Consider the following 21,462-nt stretch of genomic DNA (forward strand, 5'->3'; position numbering starts at 1 on the left):
TGCTCTGTATTATCCTACAAATATACTCCTTTTTGATGCTCTTTGAGGTGAATTGTTGTCTTTGAGAAAAAATATCTACATAATGACCAATTTTGCCCTATCCTTTCACAGCACTGGGAGGGCTTTTCCCTTGATTCTCCAGTACTCTCTATGTGACTAGTCAGAAATTGTCCCAGATAAAATTAAACAGATATTTTTTAACCTTTTTTTTCTTTCTGCCCTGTGGACTCACCTTGCTATAATAATATGCTGGCCTACTTCTTTCTGTCTAAAATACTTTTGATAGTTTCATCATAGTCAAATAATTCTTGATATCAAGCCTATCATTAAGGTAATAAAATTCTCTTTGGCTCTTCTATAATTATACTTTTTCGGCCTTTTTCTTGTCTACCAGTCTTCAGACAATTGAAATATCACCTGCATTATCCAGTTCATAATTTGCATTTACTTGAGGCTGTACCAGATTATCAACTGTGGTCCCTTCCAACTTTACCATTCTGTGATATGTAAGATCACATGCACTTTGTTAGTTTGAGCTTCCTGGTATAGTTAGAGTTTATTGCAAAAGTCTGAACAGATTGCCCACTGTGTAAAAGGGATAGACTGTAAGTAAAAGGGGATGCTTCTAGCTGTAATTTTTCAGTTATGAGTGTGCTACCTACAATCACACTTTACAATACAGCATAGGCAGGATGGCTAGGGTTGAGGCAATCTGCAAGAGGCTGATTTTTTGGAGGTATGAACTGCAGTTCACATCTTTCCTTATTAGTTACAAAGTAAATGAAACATCAACTGGAGATAAACTAAATAGAACCTTGTGAGACCATAGAAACTTAAGGTTTGTGGAGTGCTTGGATCTACTGCTGACTGTTTCATTATTTTCTATTTAGCAGATACATTTCTGACAGCAGAACTGAAGACTCCCTCCCAGTGATTCAATTCTTATGAGCAATGAAACTTCCTCCAGCATTGAGCTGGAAGCTTCCTCTGTGTCCATGCAGCAGAAACCAGCTAATTCCTTCCTGCACAATCAGGGACCACTAACCATGTTATGGCAACGTACCTGTGCGTTTGCCCATTCCCTGGCCCCTTCACGAAACTGAACCCATGACTCACACTTGGGGGATGGCTCAAACTACAGGAAGTCCAGTAATTAAATTTATCCTCTTGCATTTCAACAGAATGAGTGCTGTACTTTTGCTTTAAAAACATAACTCTCTAAAGAAGAGATTCAGTGACATGCACTGTTAATGGCTGGGTCAAACTGTAGTGGCCTCAGCAGGATATAGGGCTTGTCCTGGTCATCACTGTTTGCCTCTGGCATGCTCTAAGCATCTGCATGCTGAGCATACAGATTTTGGCTTCTTTCTGGTGTCTGACCCTTCTCCTATTCTACAGCTAGTTTCAGTGATAGAAAAGGTTTCAAGATCTTATTCTGGTAGCCAAAAGGGCTGATAATGATATATGATACCTTTAATAACCTTACTAATCAGTCTATTCTTTCATAGGTTCATGTGCCACTGTAGATAACGTGTTAGGAAAAATAGTAAAATAAAATAGTCTTCATGTGCTACTTTGTCATACTCATAGCCTGGACTTTCTCTGCAGCAATTATCGTCTGAATTTTCAGATCAATTTTTAATTTTCACCAAGAGTATTATTTAAAAAGTAGTACTTTAAAAGCTGCATATATAATATATTCCCCTATTTTTTTATTACTGTTGATTTCTGAAATGACTATGATAAGAGAAAGAAGGATGTGCTAATGAAGCAGCGAACAGCCAACAATCTAGTATTGACTGAGGCTTTCATATTGCCAGAAGCCTTTTGAATATTAAAAAGCTGGACTTTACACAAATTCTTTTCCTCCTGTAAGGAGGTCCAGACTTGCCATTGTCCATTCGAAAAATGGACAAAGTACCCACAGTTTTCACATACTCCACATGTATTGCAATTACTACAGTTCCTCTGCATGGCTCCTGTTGACATATAGATGCCGGCCTGAACTACTGGCACAATAATTCAGAGACTTGCCTGGTACACATCACTGAAATTCATTGTTGCATGCAGAAGTGTGCATGGGTGTGAATGTATGCAGGTATGTGCAAATAAATCCTTTCCTGGCCCCTGTAGTGATGTAGTGACCCTGTAGCTGATGCTATGAAGCAGGAAATCCAATTATACCTCACTTAGCATGCATAACTAAAAATATTATTATTGGTCATAAATTTATCCAGTCCTCTCAAAAATCAAATCCAGGAACTATGTGACTGTACTCCTCAGGGTGTCTTCACACTGTGTGAGGAAGTGTTTCCTTTAATTTATTTTAACTCTGCCTGCATTATTGCAGGCTGCACTTTGGTGTGAGAGAAGGTGAGGATGAAGTGGCTAATTTCCCTTCTAAAATGTCTGCGAATTTTTGTCTGGGAGCAAACTCCTTGAAGTGCACAGAGCTTTCACATACACTATATGGCATTTCCCAAGTCAAAGCAAAACAACGTCACCACCACCAACAATATCTGTTTTCCAAATGTGCACTAAAATGAAATGTCAACACTTTGATGAACAGCTTCTGTAGCAAAACAGCGTGTATGTGACCGAATGGCAACAGACCACTGTTTACACAAAAAATGAGCATATTGAAATAAATTTACTCTGAACCACAAACTCCATGCTATTAAAAAAAAAAAGTCCCCATTAGAGCCAATAGCAAGCCACATTATCTTTTAAAACCTTGAGCATGTACAGATTCATCATATTGACAAATGAGGTAGATGAGAGTTGAGAAAGATCATCAGTATTTACTGTGCTGTGAATTCTTCTCCTAAAACTTCAGTTCCAAGGGGAACACTCGCTCACAGAGCCACAGTGGACAGGCTGAAAACCATGGAGGTTTCAATGACAAGGCACCTGTGTTCACTCCAGTGCTGTGGAGTATCTTCTTTCTCTGGCTGGAGGGATATTTTATCTCCACTAAAATAAATTCTTTCCCCCAATTCAGCACCTTGGCAATATGAATCTTGACATGATTTACTTCAATTTTCCCATAAATATCCTCTGAACATTAACTTCTATAAATGTATTTCAGGAAGCAGGTCCTTGAGGATGCCTGCACAAGCTTGTTTATTTGTATTTGGAGAGCAGAAAAAAATGTTGTATTTGTGAATTTCCCCATGCTGCTAGTAAACTAGACAAGCTTAATGGTGCAGTAAAAAACATATTAATCAAAATTTCAAGTCATATTTTTATATACTGGTAACAGAAGTTACAAATAAGACAAACAAAATCCCAGCTGAGATTGAATGCTTGAAAATTGACTGTTTCCTGGTCACTCTCCCTTACTGATGACAGTCATGTCTCAGAAATCACGGGTGAAAACCACAACTCAAAATCTTTTGAATTTTACTTACAAATCTGAAAAAAAATCCAATATTGCCTTTTCCTATGCACTCATGCATACATGCATTTAAAATAACGGCTTGGGATGCAGAGGCTTTGGGCTTAGCAGACTTGGGTAACTAAAGAGGTGTCCACCTCGGAGAAGTGCACACCTCATCTAGTACAGGCTCTACAAACTAGCCAAAAAATTGTAAACTGTTATTCCAAAAGATGTACACCTTAACTCCCATGAAAAGCTGTTACCATTTTTTTCTTAGTCAGCCATGAACATTAAATATCATACAATAAATCTGCTTATTTTGAAAGCTCATGGATTTTATTACCTTGGCAACAAAGTGATCTGTTCTAACTGCTTTTGCTGCCAGTTTTAGAGTTTTCTGTGTCACAGAAAAAGCCATGAAGAGAGGATGAACAGTTAACAGACTCCTTCCTTTGTGCTTGCATCATCAGTTTCTACAGATGGAAGAATAGATACAGTGTGAAAATGAGATCTTTGGTTGCTCAGAACCAATTGTGGTTAATAGATGAACTGGATTAAAAATAGGTTTTTTTCGGTTTTATGACAATCATCAGCAACATCCCAGTCAGGAATGGAATTCTATTTTTAATACAGCAAAAGAACATTTTTAATCTGGAAAGGAAAAACAATGTAAAAGAAATAAAATATTTGAACAAAATAAAGTGTTTATTATTTTTTCACATCCATCCTAGGACTTTCATTAAGAAATAAACATCCAAATGTGGTCATCAAAAATTACTAAAAATGAAAAAATAAAAAAGAGAATCACTTAATTTGGAAGCTCCTTTAAGTCTCCCTTTTTCTTAAATGACTGTCATAATTTTTTGATTGTTTCCAAAGGGAAAAAAAATAGCGACAGTGATTCAGATAGTTAATGCTTAAGTGCTGTTGTGTTGGTGTCACTGAGAGATGAAAATCTCCCACCCAGCCCAAGGATGAGATGGAGCCAATTTCCCACAGAGGCTGTAGCCAAACCCTATCAAAACCTCCTGCCACTTCAGAGCACACTTCCAGGAAACTTCTACTCAAATGGAAAGGGACCAGCAGCACTGTCTTTGAAGTGTTGAAGGCAGCATGCCCTGCTGAAAAATAAAACCAAAACTTGATCTTTCTCTAGAAAGTAACCATACACAAATGACACACCAGGGAGTCATATTAAACATTGTGCAGTGGGTTTTGTACCAAATACTGCAGGTAACCAAATGTTTTTGTGGTTTTCCTGTCAATCCTGCAAATCCAATGTGAAATATGAAAAACTGTTAAGGCTCTAAATATGATCATGATTAACAAAAAGAGTTGGAGGGAAAACTCTTGTGAGTTACAGCTCAGAAGCCTCATCATGGGCTGCAGTAATAGAGCTAATTTATCTAAGTGGGCAGTAAGAACCTTGCAGATATTTTTTTGAGTTTACACCAGCCAGAAAATAATATTATTCACTAGCCTCACGTGGCACTGGTTGCATCTTTATCTAGTCTCCTGAAAAAAACAAATGAAGACCAGTTTTTCTGCATATTTTATGCCACTGAAAGGGAACTACATTTGACTGAATCAAAGAGATTGTTTAAAAATGTTATTATGTGTTTATCAGATAGTCAATGTTTTTGCGATTATTATAATAAGAAAGATAAGAAAAACCTGATAGAAAAGAGATACTGGGGTTTACAAGACATAATCTACAAAAATAAGGACATTTTTAAGATTAAGGAACATGTTTTTGAATGTTTCTGATAGAAGAGCAAAATGGCTGTAATCCAGAAGTACTATTCCATGCCATGAAGTAAAGATTAAGTGTAATTAGTATTCCTTTTTTCAAGGTACTTGTTCAGGACTGCACCCAAGATTGCTTCACTGAAATGCAGTCAAGGTTTGTTGAGTGTAGGCTTAGTTTAAGATTGTGTATGAAGTTTCTTAGAACATGTGTACTTGTTTCCCTGGGTCAAAGCTGCAATCACTACTGTTTTCAGCATGCTCAACACATAAACTCCGACTGCTTTCCTGGCAGGGTCTGGGTCTCCACTTCCCCAGAACAACAACATTTAGAAGAAAAAGCCAATAAATTTAACTAAGAGAGATTTTTTTTGTTTTATTTTTCTTGCCCTAAATATACAGAGGAGTAAATCACTACCTGAGATTTAAATGTACATGAGACACTTGCCTCCTGTAAGACCTCAAATGGAGATCTAACTAATCAGTTAGTCACTAAGCTGCATTACACACCTTTCTATCCTCTCGCCCTCCTCTCTGATTTTTTACCATTCCTTTTCTGACAGGTCCTACCTTTACATACCCTCATTTTTAATATTCATTTTAACACATCATTTCTTGCAGCCCTTGCTGGTCAGAAGCACTTACAGGAGCCCATCTTTTCTCACAGCTCAGCTTTCTTGCTTGAATTGTCAGGGTAACCAGGCACTTTTCAAGAAATGATTGGTCACTCAGATCAAAATGTTAAATATTTAAAGTGACACCACACCATTGATAAAGTGAAACCTAAAATGTTTATTTGCTCTCAGCTAATTATTTTAGTTCAAGCAGGCAGACTCAACTGTCTACATTATTAATTACACCTGTAAAAATGAGCCAAGGACAGGAAATTTTCTTGGTGTTAGCAGTGCTAAGATTAAGCAGCAACTCACATTAGCTGTAATGTGAAAACCTTTTTCTCCAAACTGCATCAATACAAAGCCAAAAAAATAATATCTGTTTATATTTCTAAATGGTTTTGAGATAAGATTAGTAATTGTGAAATCTCAGATGTTAACCATTTTTAGGAGGTAAAAGTAATGTTACTAATTTACTGATGTTTGCGGCTATCTTTGGCCTGAAGTAGCAAAGATTCATGTTCTCTAAAGTAGCATGTTTGAGCACTAAAGGGTTTGAATGCTTTCTTAAAGGAAAATGGAAGGTTTCCCCGAAGGCCATACAATAGCAGTATATAATACTCCACATACAACTTCTACCAGTGATCTAGGTCTTTACAGCTATATTTTTGTTATAGGAACATCATTATTGGGTTTTGTGATCAGGAACACTGTAATGTGATGGAAGCCACAACAAAAATTCACATTAGTGCTGTAAAGAATTGTGTGAAAATACAATTAGAGTTATATGCTTTTATATAAATTTTATAGTTTCACTGCACTACTTGAAGTAATGAAAGATCTCTCAGCTGGTATTTTCCATGATGACCTGAAACTCCATTCCATTCTGTCGAAGGTTTCACACGGTGGTTGAGTGTTGATTTGCAGTTTAGGGCTAGAAACACTCAAAAGTCTCATTTTTGTTAGACACAGGGGCACAGATCCAAAGAGAATAGAAAAGTCTAGTTATAGCTTGCAAAGAGGTGGGAGAGATATAAGCACACAGGTCTGTGAACTGCAACTTTTGAGTGTTGCAGAATATAAAGCCTACCACTTTGCTGTGTGTCTCCACAGGACTCTGGAGCCTAATTATAGAGCTGTATGAAAAAGTTCTGCTTGTCAGCAGAACCGGCAGGAGGGGAAAAAAATAATATTTTTGCACATTCACAGAAGAATAAAATATTTAGGCAGAAAATCATCATTGCTGCAGATGGACACTTACAGAACAAAAATGGGTAATTTTTGTGCAGCGCTGCTTGTCACTAGCATATCCAGAATACATTTGGTTGGATTTTAAATCAAACCTAGAATTCCTCAGTCACTGCCAGTGGCAAAATATGCTTCATAGAGTAGTACTGGTTGAGGATTGCAGGAAAATTCAGGGTGGAGAAGCGGTCCTAAAATGAGCAGTCAGGATTCCACCATATTTAGCATTGCTGAACTTGCTTATGCCAGCAGAGAACCTGTCTCTTGATGATTTTGAATCCTTCTGAGTAAAGACTAGCCACAAAAGCCTGATGACAATTACAAGGCAAAATGTGAGGATCCTGCCCTATTGAGGCAATGAGGAAAGAGATCTAGAAGAGGCATTAAAGAGATGCAGAAATTGTTAATGAAAACAGCAGTCAGCAGCTGCTAGTGGCCAATAGATTTTAACTACTTGCTTTCATTATGTTCAAAAAGATGCTCTTTAAATGCATGCTTTAATTGAGAAGAAATATACTCATTAAAAATCTACTCTATGCCCCAAACATTTCAGACAGGTAACTTAAGTATTTTTAGGAGAAATATAACTTGACAGGCTGATAGGCACAATACCTGATTCTCAATGGTGCTCAGGTGAGAGCTTCTACCCAGTATATCAAAAAACTCAATAACTTAGAACAGCATTTTGTGTGTGTGTTGTGTGACCCTCCACAACACTGATAGAGGTATTATCCATTTGCAGGTGCAAGTCTGAGACACAAAAGGTGAATAATTTATGTGGACGTCCCCCTTCTTCCCCTCACTTAGCACCAAGCAGAGAAAAGGGGATCCATCACTGCATGGTTCTCACAATTTCTGCACTCCCAGCCTGTGTTTGCAACCACTCAGTGGAAAGCTTTGCTCTTAAACTCAAGCTGTAGTGACCTGTACTTTCAGCTTTGGATAAGTGTTTTTCTCTTATGCTTGTTAAATGCAGTGTGAATTTTACGTGAAAGTGCTTTTTTCTTATTCTTCTTTTCCCTTGGCATCATCAAATTTGGCAGTTCTTGGAGTGCTAGAGAGTGTCTTTATCTCAAGGCACAAGGACTCTACTGCAAGAACAGAATACATTTATTTGCTGCCTTTCTAAGTGGCAATGGGAACTGATGAAGGATTGTGTTCTCAATACTTCCTTCATCTCCTTCTTTGTCTGACATTAGCAATAAAATACAAATTACAGAAAAGGCAAACCAAGCATACAAATTTAAAAACTAATTTCATGCCAGCCAACATGTGGGAAAACCTCAGGTGATGAGGAAATCAAAGGAAAATGGCAATAAAACAGACTACACTAAGAAGTAATAATTATAACTCAAGATACAAATCCAATTATATCTTTATAAACAGTAATTAATAATGGAAAATTTAGTGGAAAATAATAAAATCTCCTGTAATAGGACCTTCTGTTCATAATCTGGCCTTCAGATAATCTGGCCTAATCAGAAGTGTCTGTTGTAAAAAATGAAAATAATTCTTATATCTCTTAGTTGCCTAAAAATCTGGCCTATATTATAAAGTAAAACAACTCTATGTTTAGTGTGCTTGATGCTGGAAGCTGATTTTGTTCCATTTAGTTTTTATTTTCAAGTTAACAGATGAAGTTTTTCTCAGCCAATTCAAAGAAAGTCTCAATAGAAGGTAAACCTTTGTATTGCTTTGCTGTTACATCATTACAATTCTATAATAAACCCAGAAATAATAACAAAAAGTCCAAAATCACTGCCTTGCATATAGCTATTTACAGTCTGGTTTTTTTCCACTACAAAATATTCCAGATCTTATTATACCACCTACAGGTAGTTTTTAGATAAACTCTTGGGATCCCCTGAGCTTCTCAGTTACTCTACTGTAGGTTTCAAAGTGTGTCCATTACAGATTTTAGAGTAGTTTCTCATAACCCACACTGCTTTGACTTTAAACCAATCCTCAGAAAAAAAAGCCTACTTTTTAAAAAAAATATTAGATAATACATGAAAGTAGCATGCCATTTTTGATACAGACATTATCTTCAATAAACATCACAAGAGTTCAACTGACTGTATTTTCTCATATGCCAGCTTTTATTTGATGCAGAATGTGACATATGAAACTACTAATCATTTTCTGTTGAAACAAAATAATAAAAAAAACTATGATAAATTCTTCTTTCTCTCACACATTATTCTTTAATCACAAAGCCTATAATCCTATATAATCATGCACATATTGTTTATAATGTCAACATATTTTTGTAAGCTTTGAAAGAAATCCTTGGCAAATTCCTTTACAATTAAAGTTGTGCTGCTTCAAAGGAACTATTTTGCAAAGATTGACAGAGAAGGAATCTTGATAGTAATTTATGGATACTTAATGAAAACTTAACAGAGATAGCAGACATTAAGCAATGACCTTTCAAGTGTAGACTCTTTAGTGCTCCTCCACACTTAATGCTACCCAATTTTCTCAACCTGTATCTATTTTCTAGGGAAGAGTTTTAGGATTTTGCATTATTTGAATCAATCAGTTGGTCTTGCTTCTACTTTGTAGAAAACATGCAAGAATTTAATCCAAATTCAACTGAATTGCTCTGCTTTGATGATGCTTATTTTCTCCAGCTGTTGATAAATATGCCCCTTGTGCTAACATCTTCCTCCTACCTGATGCTTTCAGTAATGTCTCAATTCGTTGCTGATGACATTCAAATTTCCTCCAGAGATGCCTTCTGAAGTCACAAACAGAGGATTATGCCCATCTGTGAATGACTCAGGCACAAGTGATTGATAAGACAAATAAATACTTAGATCTTAGTAATCAGTCAGTTGTGATATGCAAGGGAGAAAACAAAACTGCAGACATTGCAGCTATATATCATGTTTTCTAAATTATCTTTATATTCCAATGGCCCTCTTAATAAATTAGTCTCCCTGGTTATCTGATCTGGAATACATTTTTAATTATGCCTCACAAACATGTAACAGAAAGTCTTCCTCAGTCTGAAGCTGTTTCAATGTCCAAGAAATATCTTCCAAAATCCAAAAAGAGGAAATACTATGCAGCTGGTTTTGAGTTGAAAAGCTGTGCACACACACATCAGAGAGAATTTATGACACCAGAGAAGTCATGGCTTTATTCCCAGATTCCCTGAGCTGAGTTTTATGTAAGCAGCAACAATACATGACGCTGCATATGTTAAAAGGGAGTAAGAACATTTTTAGCATCTTGCATAGCATGAGACTGAGAAATCAAGACCTTGTATCACCTCAGATGTGCAAAAGTCAAAAGCCAAACAAAGAATAAGGTCGTGGCAAAAGAGTGAGTAAATTATTTATTTTATTTAATTCGTTATTTTTGGAATGACAAAGCAAATAAAAAGTTTTAATTAAGAGAAATTATCTTTGAAAAGAATGTCATGTGAAAGTCCATATTCTTGTTTTTAATAAGTTTTAATCTGCATGAGGTTTTGATAACCTGAAGAATAAGTTAATTTAGAAAAGGACCTAAAAAGTACACTTTTCAGAAGCAATTGTGGACTGCTGCTACAGTTTTCAGACAAATATTCAAGACATTTTGTAGCATTTATGTGTGATTAGTACACATGTCATAGTGTTGCAGATAGTATTTTTTTCTCGGGTGGGAGGTGATCTTGAAGACATCTGTACATGATCATGGTAGCATGGTTGTGAAACACAGATGTCTTCCCTTAGCTATAAGCTCTTCAAAGGTCAGACATATCAGTAAAAAAAGGGAAGTCTTTGAGTTTAGCCATACGTTCTGTGATTCAGGGACCATTTTTTGTTTACAGCCCTCAGTGCAACACAATCTTGATTTATGATTTTCATGCCTACTTGTCATGATGATGATAAGGTTTATAATGGAATAAAGGACCTTGCTAATAAAAAATAATCTAGGGCAATCAGAGTTCTAATATAAATAATATTTAGTATAGACTCGTGATGTGAATTAGATGGTTGAGGCAACTGCACTTTAAAGTGGCATCTGCATTTTTTAAATATATGTGAAAAGATGTACCTATAAGCTAAAGTAAAAAGGAAAAATCTAAAATTTATATATTTATATATACAGTTGTTGAACTATACATCAAAGTAATCTATACAGTAGATACAGAAATATACCTTGTGGGGGTGGGGGTGGGGTTGGGGGCTTGGTTTTTAAAGTGCCACTCTACATACAAAGTTCAATATCATCAATTTGGTCCAGAAAGAGGGCTGTAGTACAATATTCCAGGCAATTAATGCTTATAGGAAAGAAATTAGTAAGCATAGGAAAAACAAAATTAATGGAATTTTAATTAATCTCTATGCCCAGAATTTCGAATGCATTTTTGTTCTAGGCATACTAAAATTCCTATAGAGGAATGGCTTCTGAAGTTGGTATTATTTTTTGTTTCCTCCATTCTGTATAGCTTGCCCCCCATCCAAGCCATCACAAGAATAAATGTAAAGATAAATAATAATTGCGATTGCATCAATGAAGTTGAATGAGTTTGTCAGACACTTCATATCACCCAAATGTTCCAGCCTGTCCAGAGTAATTTCTTGGAGTGTCTGTAATACTTAACTTTTGGAAAATGTTCTCTGTGAGAACCACCTGTGAAGAGGTAAAGCATATACTGTGACTTTATTGACTCATTTTGGTGTGGTTTTGTTCATTACACTTCAAGTCTATGCGGAAACCTGTGAATCAAGAGTAAATGGCATATGAAAGTCTGTGGAGTAAGCTAAAGGGGACAACGGGTCTTCTTTCAGAACATATGATATATGTGTTTTTAAACAGTTAATAATTAATCACCTTTCCCGGAAGTAAATTTCTGTTAATATCCTTGCCATTTACCATTTAGTTTTGAGGGCACATTTGTGGGGAGAATATTGCAGCAAACATATCTTCTGAATATGTCTCTTCATGGCTGAGAAAGAATTACAACTTTTCAAGTTAAATGCCTGAATATCTTCCCAAAATATTATAAGGACGTTATGCTTTTAGATCAGCTTCTTCTGTTACTATGACCAAACAGTCTTCATTTACCTGCCCATCTGTGTGGCCACTACTCCTGGCTGAATGCATAGCAGGGTAGTTGCTACCTATAGCAGGAATATCACAGCCACTGGGCAATGTCTATCATGTACACAATGAAGACTAGAAACCAAACAAAAATAAAATGGGATTTGTGAATCCTTGTAAAGTGATGCTATTTGGTAAGGGAAAACACCCAAAAGACTGGTTAGATACTATGCCTACATCAATTACGAAGCTGTATATTTAGCCTTGATCAAAATGATTTGAAGGCTAGGAGTCCCAATAAATATATAGTAACTCTTTAACTATTTAAAACTGAACAATTTTCACTCACAAGGAGGTTGAAGCCAAAGTCTCTGTATGTTGAGTGAAAAGTTGTCATTCTTTACCCCTCTCAGGAACTGCAGTGAACTACCTGCAAAGTTTGTCTGCTTTTAGTTTCAGCAGCTGAAGGTTCTCCAAAGACAGCATCATGTTTTAATACCATTTACAAGGAAACCTTTAAGAGCATGCTGAAAAAAGAAATTCCCAAAAGAGCTTTCTGATGGATGGAAAGAGTTTGATGTATTTTCTATTTCTAGGTATGGGAATGGAGAAGAGTTATCAATTTTTCCCAAGACTGACGTGTAAGTTTGGTCCTGAAGGAGATGCAAAGAAGTGAGATATGGTGGTGTAACTAGTACATGACAGCATGCATCATTCTGACATAACCTCATGGCTCTGTAAGATTGGGAGCTAGTCTGAGTGGATGACTACACAGAATAAGTATGAGCATGTTGTAATCAAGAACATCAGCTGGAGGATGGATAGAAATTCTAATGTTTTATTACATTCACAACATATAGAATCTGACATTGTATTTCCCTTATTACATATCCACTTGCAACACCTTAGAACTGATTTGTTGCCTTTATGAAATACAGTGAGAAATCATCTTGAACTTCCTTTTAGATACCAGCACATGAGCAAAGATCAAATTTTCTTATGGTTCACACACTTAGGGATATTTTCATAAATCAGCCAAGAAATTAATTATAAAAACAAACAGATTACATTTCTTTCCACAAACTAGAAAATGTTACTGTTGCTGCTATTCCAGCTTACAAAGACACAGAATCATTGCTCTTCAATATATGTGTGTGTGTATAAACACATCTATACATACATACACACACATTATGAGGCTTTGAAATCTTTAAGCAAGATAAGAACGTATTTATCTTATAAAGTTTTAACAATTTCATAATTTGCAAACCCATCCCCTAATAGAGTGTTATTGATCAAAATCACTCAGGAGATAAGAATCTGTAGGGACTCCATCACTCCCGGAAAGAGAACTTTTCCCTAGTAAAATGCTTAAAAGTTGGTAATGCAGGGTGTAACAGACCCTGAAAAAAAGCATCAGAGAAGCCATGCACAGAAGAAAGAAAATATACCGTGAAGCATCTACCAATATTGTATTAGCAACCAAATGTCTATTTCACATTGATTCTCAGGGAATTAAGAATGTGGTATAAACTGTGGTGGATTTTATTTAGCATTTTAGAGTACAAGAAATTGTTCAAATGATTGAGGTTGCTCTGAAAATGAGAGAAAGTGCCATGCAGAAGCTTTAGCAGGAGCATAAGGAGGGAGCAGACCAACAGTGGCAAATTTTGCAGTACATTTGTAGGAACTAAAATCTGTGTTGCAGGTTACAAGCAGAAAGAAAAAATCAGTCAGGACTATTGTTTTTTCAATGCCACTGAACCAATCACCTCAGATGGCTCAATACCTTGGTATGTATATTCTTAACATACAGATTTCTAAGATGTCATTTGTAAAGACTTGCATTAATTATTTAAAAATAAATATTTATATCAGTAATCATAAAACTTCCAGTGTGTTGAATCTGTTCAGTGGAACAGATTTTTTCTATATTTCTAGCAAATCAGATTAAGCCTTTTTGAATGTACCACATTTGCAACAAGCAAAGAAACCTAGATCTCAGGCTGTCACTTAAAGCATCATACTTTTAACCTCCTCTTTCCATACAGAGCTCTTTACCTTTACTGACACCCTCTGGTCCCTATGCCTAACTCATGTTTGAATTCATTCCAGCCCTCCTTCAAAAATTTACTCTCCAAATCAATATTCTGTGGAGCACAGAACTGGATATTTTCTGAAACTCCCATAAATCATATCACTGATTCCCCAATAGTTCACCATGTCAGCAACTTATTCAGGGGACTCAAGCAAATTTGCCAGTCACGACCTTCCTGTATTGAATCAGTGCTAGCAGTCCTCCAAGATATGCATTTCTTAACATTGCCCTTTATTATTTTCAAACAGCAGAGCTGTTAATCACACCTTTATCTTAGCTGCTATGATATTTTTCCTTAAGACCTGTTTTCAAAGCTGCTTTCTTTCAAATTCTCAAATAGAATTCAGCCAGTGAGATGTTTTTATTTTCTATTTTCATTCTGAGTACATCTGCCTTCGTTATAAAATGAAATTAAGATGCCTTCTCCTGATATTTTTACCTAGAATTCAAAATATGACCTTCAGCTTCATATTGACCAGAAAACCTAAAACCAACACTTTTTATCTCCCAACTATCCCTAGCTATCTTCACACTTTCCTGTCATGCTCTGCGAGTTCTGACTTCTTTTGCATGGACATTTGCTTTGTAAGTGTATGAAACAGAAGTGCTGCATGTTCAATAGTCCACTTACAAAACTACTTAGCTGTTATCACCTTCAAGAGTGCTTAACACTTCACCCTCCTTAATATATTTATTATCTTCTGAAACTTTGTCTTCTTAACCACTTCTTTTAAATATTCCTATAGTATATCAACAGTATATCTCTACTGAAGGCCCCTGTACCTAAAACATTCCTCACTTACAATAGTTAACATCTTAATTTTCTGTCTTCCTTTCAGCATACCTCAAACTACTAAACAAGAGTTTGTGTTTTCCCTCACAACAAGATAGACAAGGGGTTTCAGGGAGGAGGTTAGGTTTTGGGGGGGTTTTTTTGGGTTTTTTTTTTTTTGTTTTACTTCAAAATTTGTAGGTAAGTGTTATAGTAACTGAAGTCAATTTATTAAATATATTTTTAGAAATTCTACTAGAGCATTTGATAGCTTTTTTAAAGTGATGGTCCAGTTATTGCTAATTCTTTCAATAACTCCTGTAATAATATTAATCAGAGTGAACCAATCTTGCACTATTGATTGTGATAACTTCTGAAGGAGTGGTACTATAACTCAGCAAGAATTAAAGACACTTTAATTAATTGGAAAATATAATTCAAATTTTAATCATCAGGAATCCCCCATAGCTTTTGGCTAATAGTGAGTGTATAATTTATTTGTAGTTTCAAATTTCAGGGTCTCATCAACAGCTCACTGAAGTCTAGGGGAATGCTGGAACTCCTCAAAAAAAAAAAAAAAAAAACTGGCACAAATTCCTTCATTTAAAATCCAAAAAACAACTAAAATTTTGTCATTCCAAGGAAGCATTACTTTTTAAACAAAAAATAAAACAAAAACTTTGAAAAAACTTTAAGCTACATTCCTGAAATATTGCAACACAGAGAAAAATTAAGTCCTAAGTACTCACATTACACTATCTTGTCTAACTTCTGTTACATGGAGTTTCTGAGCTTAATAGACAGCCAACTAAACATCTGAACAAGTACATATACAGTCATGGATTTTTTTTTAATAACTTAAAAAACTTAAAAAGACAGTTTCATGTTCATCAGTTCATCTTCTAGCCAGTTCATCTTCTAGCCAGTTCACAGACATTTCACATAGTCTTATTAACTGTCCTCACATCATAGACAAAAAATCAGTGCATCTTTATGTAATTCCATCTCCTCTGCTTGTCAGCAAAGGAGAAGAGTCCTGGCACTGCACTTTTCTAATTCCAGAGATAACTGTTTATCTCACGGCCAAGTATCATTCAAAACTCCAAAACAACACAACTTTCAGTGCATCACTATAAACTCAATACGCTGGGTTATTTCCTGATTCACCCTCAAGCATTAGTATGGTAGGTCTCACAGATATAAAAAATTAGCGTATTTGAATAGGCATTCCTTCTCTGGAGTATGTATTTGTACTAAAAGATGTGTACATCTCTCTTCACAACTCATTCACTGCAGTAGTTTGCTTTCCAGTTAAATGACAGGAAGCATATAGCAGATCGCAGTAAATTCTACTTCAACTTTTCTGGTCAATTATGACAATTTCAATGTAAGATTAAAAACAAAAAAGCAAAACACATAAACCTGCAGCCCAAAAATGGGATCTCTCACCATTGCTGGCTTCACAGTAGACTGCTCACAGAGATGCTGTGATAGATATTACAATAATCTGCACACACTCCAAAGTCTAACCAGGCAAATCAGTGCCTGGATGGGGGAACGGCAAAGACACTTACCGCTGCTGTGGCACCGTCTCTCTCGCCCTGACTCAGTCTCTCTCTCCCATCCTCTTGACAGCCTCAAATATAGCAGTCCCTTATGGTGCTGAGCCTGGGGAAGCAGAGGATTGCACAGTTGGGTTTTTTCCCTTTTTTTTCCTCCCTCTATTTTTTTTAAACCATCCAGAGGTAGTTCTCCAGACCCGACCGCCTCTTCTCCTCGGCTCGCTCAGTGATGGAAAGCCTCAGGTGAAGGCATCCGCGCCGGCAGCTCCCGCGAGCCCCTCCCGGCCCCGCCGTGCCCCCTCCCGGCGGGGGGACCGAGGCGCCTCCCCCGGCTGCTCCCGGGGGGGCGGCGGAGGCTCTGCCCGCCCCTGCCTGGACGCGTGCGGATGTATAGATGATGTGGATGTGTGTTTATATGAGTGCCATCTCACATCGCCGCTCGCCCCTACCCCTAAGCGCGCAAGGACCCCCCTCCTCCCGCTCTCCTCCTCCTCCTGCTCCTCTCCACCTTCCTCTGCGATTCTCCTCTTCACTCCTCTGCCCCGGAGCGTGAAGGGAAGAGGGCAAGTTGGCGAGAGCTGTCCTCTGATCTGCTCCTCTAACCCAAGACACCAGCCTCTTCCATCCACCACTTTCTGACCTCATCCTCTCCTCTCTCCTTCTCATCCCTTTCCCCATCCTCCTTCCAGGTGGATTGTTTTTTTAAAATTTTTTTTTAATGCGTTTTATTCCTCTCCAGCGGTTATGACCCTCCCTATCCCCTCGCTCTGCAGCCGGAGCCGGGAGCCCGGGAGCCGCATCGCAGCGCACCGCAGCGCACCGCACCGCACCGCACGGCAGCGCAGCGCACCCTCTCCTTCTTTACACCGCGGCTGCTCGGGCTGGAGGCACACCCGGGGCAGCCAGCACGCGGCCGGCACCCAGAACGCCGCGGCTCCGGCAGCCGCTGCTCTCGTTTCCCTTCCCCAGCATCCACCCGCGTTTAGCTGCATCCCCGCCTGGCAGCCGGCAGCGCCCCGCCTCGCCCCGGCCCCGCGGAGCGCTCCGCGCCCTCCCCGCCCGCCGCCCCCCGCGGCCCCCGCACCGCGCAGCCCCGGGGCAAGGCTGCCGGCGCCGCGCCGCCACATCAGCGTCCTGGCGGGTCCTCCTCGGCCGCTTCGCATCCATCCCACATCTAGTGGGCTCCCACTCTTTTGCCTCTCCCTAATGGCTGTCCCCAGGACCCAGGCTGATTCTAATCCTTCCTTTTTTTTTTTTTTTTTTTTAATTTTTATTTTTCCCCCTGTGGCAGTGGCAACTTTTGCTATAAAATGTAATACTTTTCTGGCCTTCTGTGCTTTTCTTTCATTGCCTTTTTCCCCCTTTGCCTTCCATAAGTAGTTAGGACTCTTTCTAATTTACGCATAATCTGAGTAATTATTGTATAACTCCTATTCTCTGAGATTTTTCTCTGCTTCAGTGATCCCATTTCAATGGTTTATGCTTTCTGAACCTCTGTGCTCTATAAATGTGTGTGTGTGTGCACGCGCATGTGTGTTTGCATTTTTCTTTACTAACTTTTGTTTGTATTTTTTTTTTTTCTATCCCAGGTAGTTTTTGGCTAATTTTCAAAAACTGACCTTTTTGTGGTTTAGATTCAGGAGAACGAAGATTTTGAATTAATTCTGGAATTTGCTGGGGGTTCTTACGCAACTCTGATTTTAAATTGGCAATACTAATATGAGTTTTTTCTCTGTGTCTTTTGCTTGTCTGTTATATTGAAGCCTCTAGGAAGATAAGATACTAGTGATGAGTGACACAGTTTTATGCACTTTTGTAGTCCTGTATAATATATGGAATTCTATCTTAGGATTTACAGCTCAACATCATGTTCAGTGAATTCTGTCCACTACTGTCAGTGAGGATGAGCTGAAAAAAACCCTCACTTTCAATTCCTTTTTTTATTATTCTAAGATTGAAAATTTCTGTTCATTCATCACCATCTCCCACTGTATTAACTATCATAGTGGAAGAAAGAGAATGGATCTCTCATTAGAAATGGACTTTGTCTGGATACACTATCCCATACAAACACAGAAGACAATTGTCTCCACAACTGTGGATGGGTCTCCAGACATATTTCTGTTGGGCAAGTAATGTTGCAACTTGACATATCAAAGCCTCCCTTCATTGACTCAATTTGCAGAAAATTATCATCTGGTCATTATTGCCAGTGTTACTAGGTTACAAGACAGCATTTAATCAGAAGCCAGGAATAGTGACTGCATTAATTCTGATCTTATGAATAACTTATAAGGCTCCATTTCTCAATATTTTCAAAGGGAACTTTAAAGCCAGAAGCATTTTTGCAATTTTTTTGTGCTTTCTATATCTATTTATGAAAATAGTGAGGAATTACTTGTGAGGAGGTGATTTTCATTGGTTACTTTTTGTACAGGTAGAGATGGAATTAAAAGAAATGCTTTCTTCTTTCTTTCTTTCTTTTTTTTTTTAAGTCATAAAGACTTGACTTTATGGTCTTTATCATCATTCTTTGTGAAGTTTATTGGGTTACTTTGAAAAACTACTTTACAGCACCCATGCCATACACATTGGGTTACACACAATTTTTAACTCAGTGTTCTTGTCAAAATATATATTTCTTATGAATGGCAGCTTTTAATGTTTGCTTCCTTCTTTTTAAATTCACACCAGCAATATTTCTACAAGGAGGTATTTGTATCTTTTCCTTTAATATAATCAGATATTAAGTGGATTTGTATGAGTAACAGTTTTATCTTTCTTTGGAAGGAAAGTGACACGCAGCTTTTAAACAGGTTAAAGTTTCATTTGATTGTGTGTATCCTTTGCAAGGTCAGTTCCTGCTCTACTCCACCACTCTAAGACTGTGAGATGTCTTATGGCATGTATGTTCACTGTTTAGTGCATGGACAGTGAGTTATAATCAGCATAAACAGTACTTTGTTACAGTACTATTATTGCTATACACTTTAAGTCAACCTACTGCATTTTGCATATCTGGTCTAGTTGTCTGACTATCTGTCAATTAACACCTTAATCTCTATCTGTGTCTGCAGTGGACAAGAAACAGTGGATGCAGCACCTCTGCAGTCTGAGTAATTTCTGAGCTCTTTTCTTATTTGTTTTGTTCTTTTCATTCATTCTTCTTTTAAGCAGAGCATAATATATTTTTTTTTTCTTTCCCACATGGAGAGCTATCTGAGCAGTACCATTACTATTGGGATATTTCACTGTTCTTTCTTGACCAGTTGCAGAATATAAGATAGGGAGTGAATTTTCAAGAAGATAATTAGCTGCACAAATTTCTTCCCCTCATCTGGGTCTGCAACAACACTGAAGGTGTATATTTAGACATAATGAAAGCTTCTTTTGATACTCCCCTTCCATTTATGACAAGCTCTCTCAGGTACCTGGAGGAAGTCTCTGAAAACAGTAGTTTTTGAAAGGTGTACGTTGGCCCTGTTTTAGTACAGAGCTATATAATTTTAGTGGCAACTACTATATTTTGTCCTCCCCTAGAACATCTGGATATACTCCTCATGGCTTTATAATTAGAGTTATAAGAAAATTTTCTATAGGGATAAGCAGAATTGTGTGTAAATTTGATGCATAATTCTTCAGGCCTTCGGCAAACAGCAGAAGATCCAGAGCCTATCATGAAAGCTTTCAGTTATAGCAGATAATTAACAAACTGAAGACATTAGCAATGGAAAGAAGTTGCTTCATAAAATTAAAAATAAAACCCCAAGCTCTGGGAACTCAAGCCTCTTAAATTTTCAGAAGTGCAAACAGATGACATCTGGTCCAACATAAAGACTGGGATAAAGTTAACCTATTTGAAAAAGTTTTGAAGCAGCAGAATGAAGCATGTTTTGTATCACAGCTTTATAGCATGCCACAATGGTCGTTTTGATTTTGTAAGAGAAACTTGTAAACTGAATGTATTGTTTCATTGAGCAATGGCCTGAGAGGATGACAGAACTGCACTGCACTTGGTCAAACACCTTAAGGATGATGACGCCATTCTGTTACTTGGTGAACAACACCAGTGTAAATTTCCCCTGCTGCCTGGTTGAAGAGAAAATGGTCTGGGTCCTATATATTTTGATACATCCAGGTATGGGCAGTATGTTGCTACCGAAATCATGATCATCAAAGAGCTAAATAGCAATGCTGTGGTATTCAACAATTGACAGGAGGGGACAGACTGAGTGCTCTCTTGTTTCTGCAGAAGCCACAGACTGTGGGAGAGACATAGGGAAGTGACAGATGCGAATAATATCTTAACCCTATATCAAACTCATTCATATACTGATGTTCCACTGAGTGTTACTGGTTTTGTGAGGAACTGGTTCAAAATGAAACCAGAGGAACAGGTTCTTAAAAATCAGTCTCCTTGCTACTGACAGAAGCAAGGATGAGCTGATCATCAGAGGGGGTTCCTCTTTTCTGTGCATGCTTTGTGCAAGTGCAATACAATTTTTTATTTCCAGAGTCAGAATACAGATGAGAAGGGATTTGCAGATTCTTGTTTTCTCCTGGCTTTCCTAGCCTTATGAGGGACATACCTAAGTAAGCTGTTATGAAATACAATGCTTTGGTTTTGATGCTGTGATACAGCTACTAGCTAATATGCTGGGAAAAGCAAACCCATAATTTTCCTCATTCTTTCCAGCTTGATCTTCAACATATGCACAGGAAGGATCTAGTGTTCCCTGGAGACTGATTTTACCTTCTACAAAGATGGAGCAAAGTTCCTACTGCACATGGGAGCAAAATGCACAAAGGAGTAAAGAGTGGAGAAAGAACAGATCTGTTTACCGCTGTAGCTATCCCATGGTAACACGACCTATTGTGATAGCGAACTAGCTGGGAGGTGTGCTGATCCATAATCCTCAAAGAAGAGGAAAAAAGACAAGGGAAATGAGATGTTCTCTGAGCACCACAGAATAAAAAAAAAAAAAAAAAAACAATGCATAATTATAGCT

At 37.6% G+C, this 21,462-nt stretch overlaps 1 protein-coding gene across 2 annotated transcripts in view; it reads right to left on the reverse strand.

Moving 5' to 3' along the window:
• Positions 1 to 16,888, reverse strand: part of CNTN5 (contactin 5) — a 601,944-nt gene extending 585,056 nt beyond the window's left edge. Inside the window, exon 1 of one of the 2 annotated variants that reach the window (XM_068181456.1) lies at positions 16,466 to 16,888. The gene's annotated coding sequence lies outside the window, so the exon portion shown is untranslated. The remainder of the gene's footprint in view (positions 1 to 16,465) is intronic. The other variant, XM_068181453.1, reaches the window with a different exon arrangement.
• Positions 16,889 to 21,462: the final 4,574 nt, after the last annotated feature.

Source organism: Anomalospiza imberbis, chromosome 2 (assembly GCF_031753505.1).
Source record: "Anomalospiza imberbis isolate Cuckoo-Finch-1a 21T00152 chromosome 2, ASM3175350v1, whole genome shotgun sequence".
In the NCBI taxonomy this organism is placed as follows: Eukaryota; Metazoa; Chordata; class Aves; order Passeriformes; family Viduidae; genus Anomalospiza; species Anomalospiza imberbis.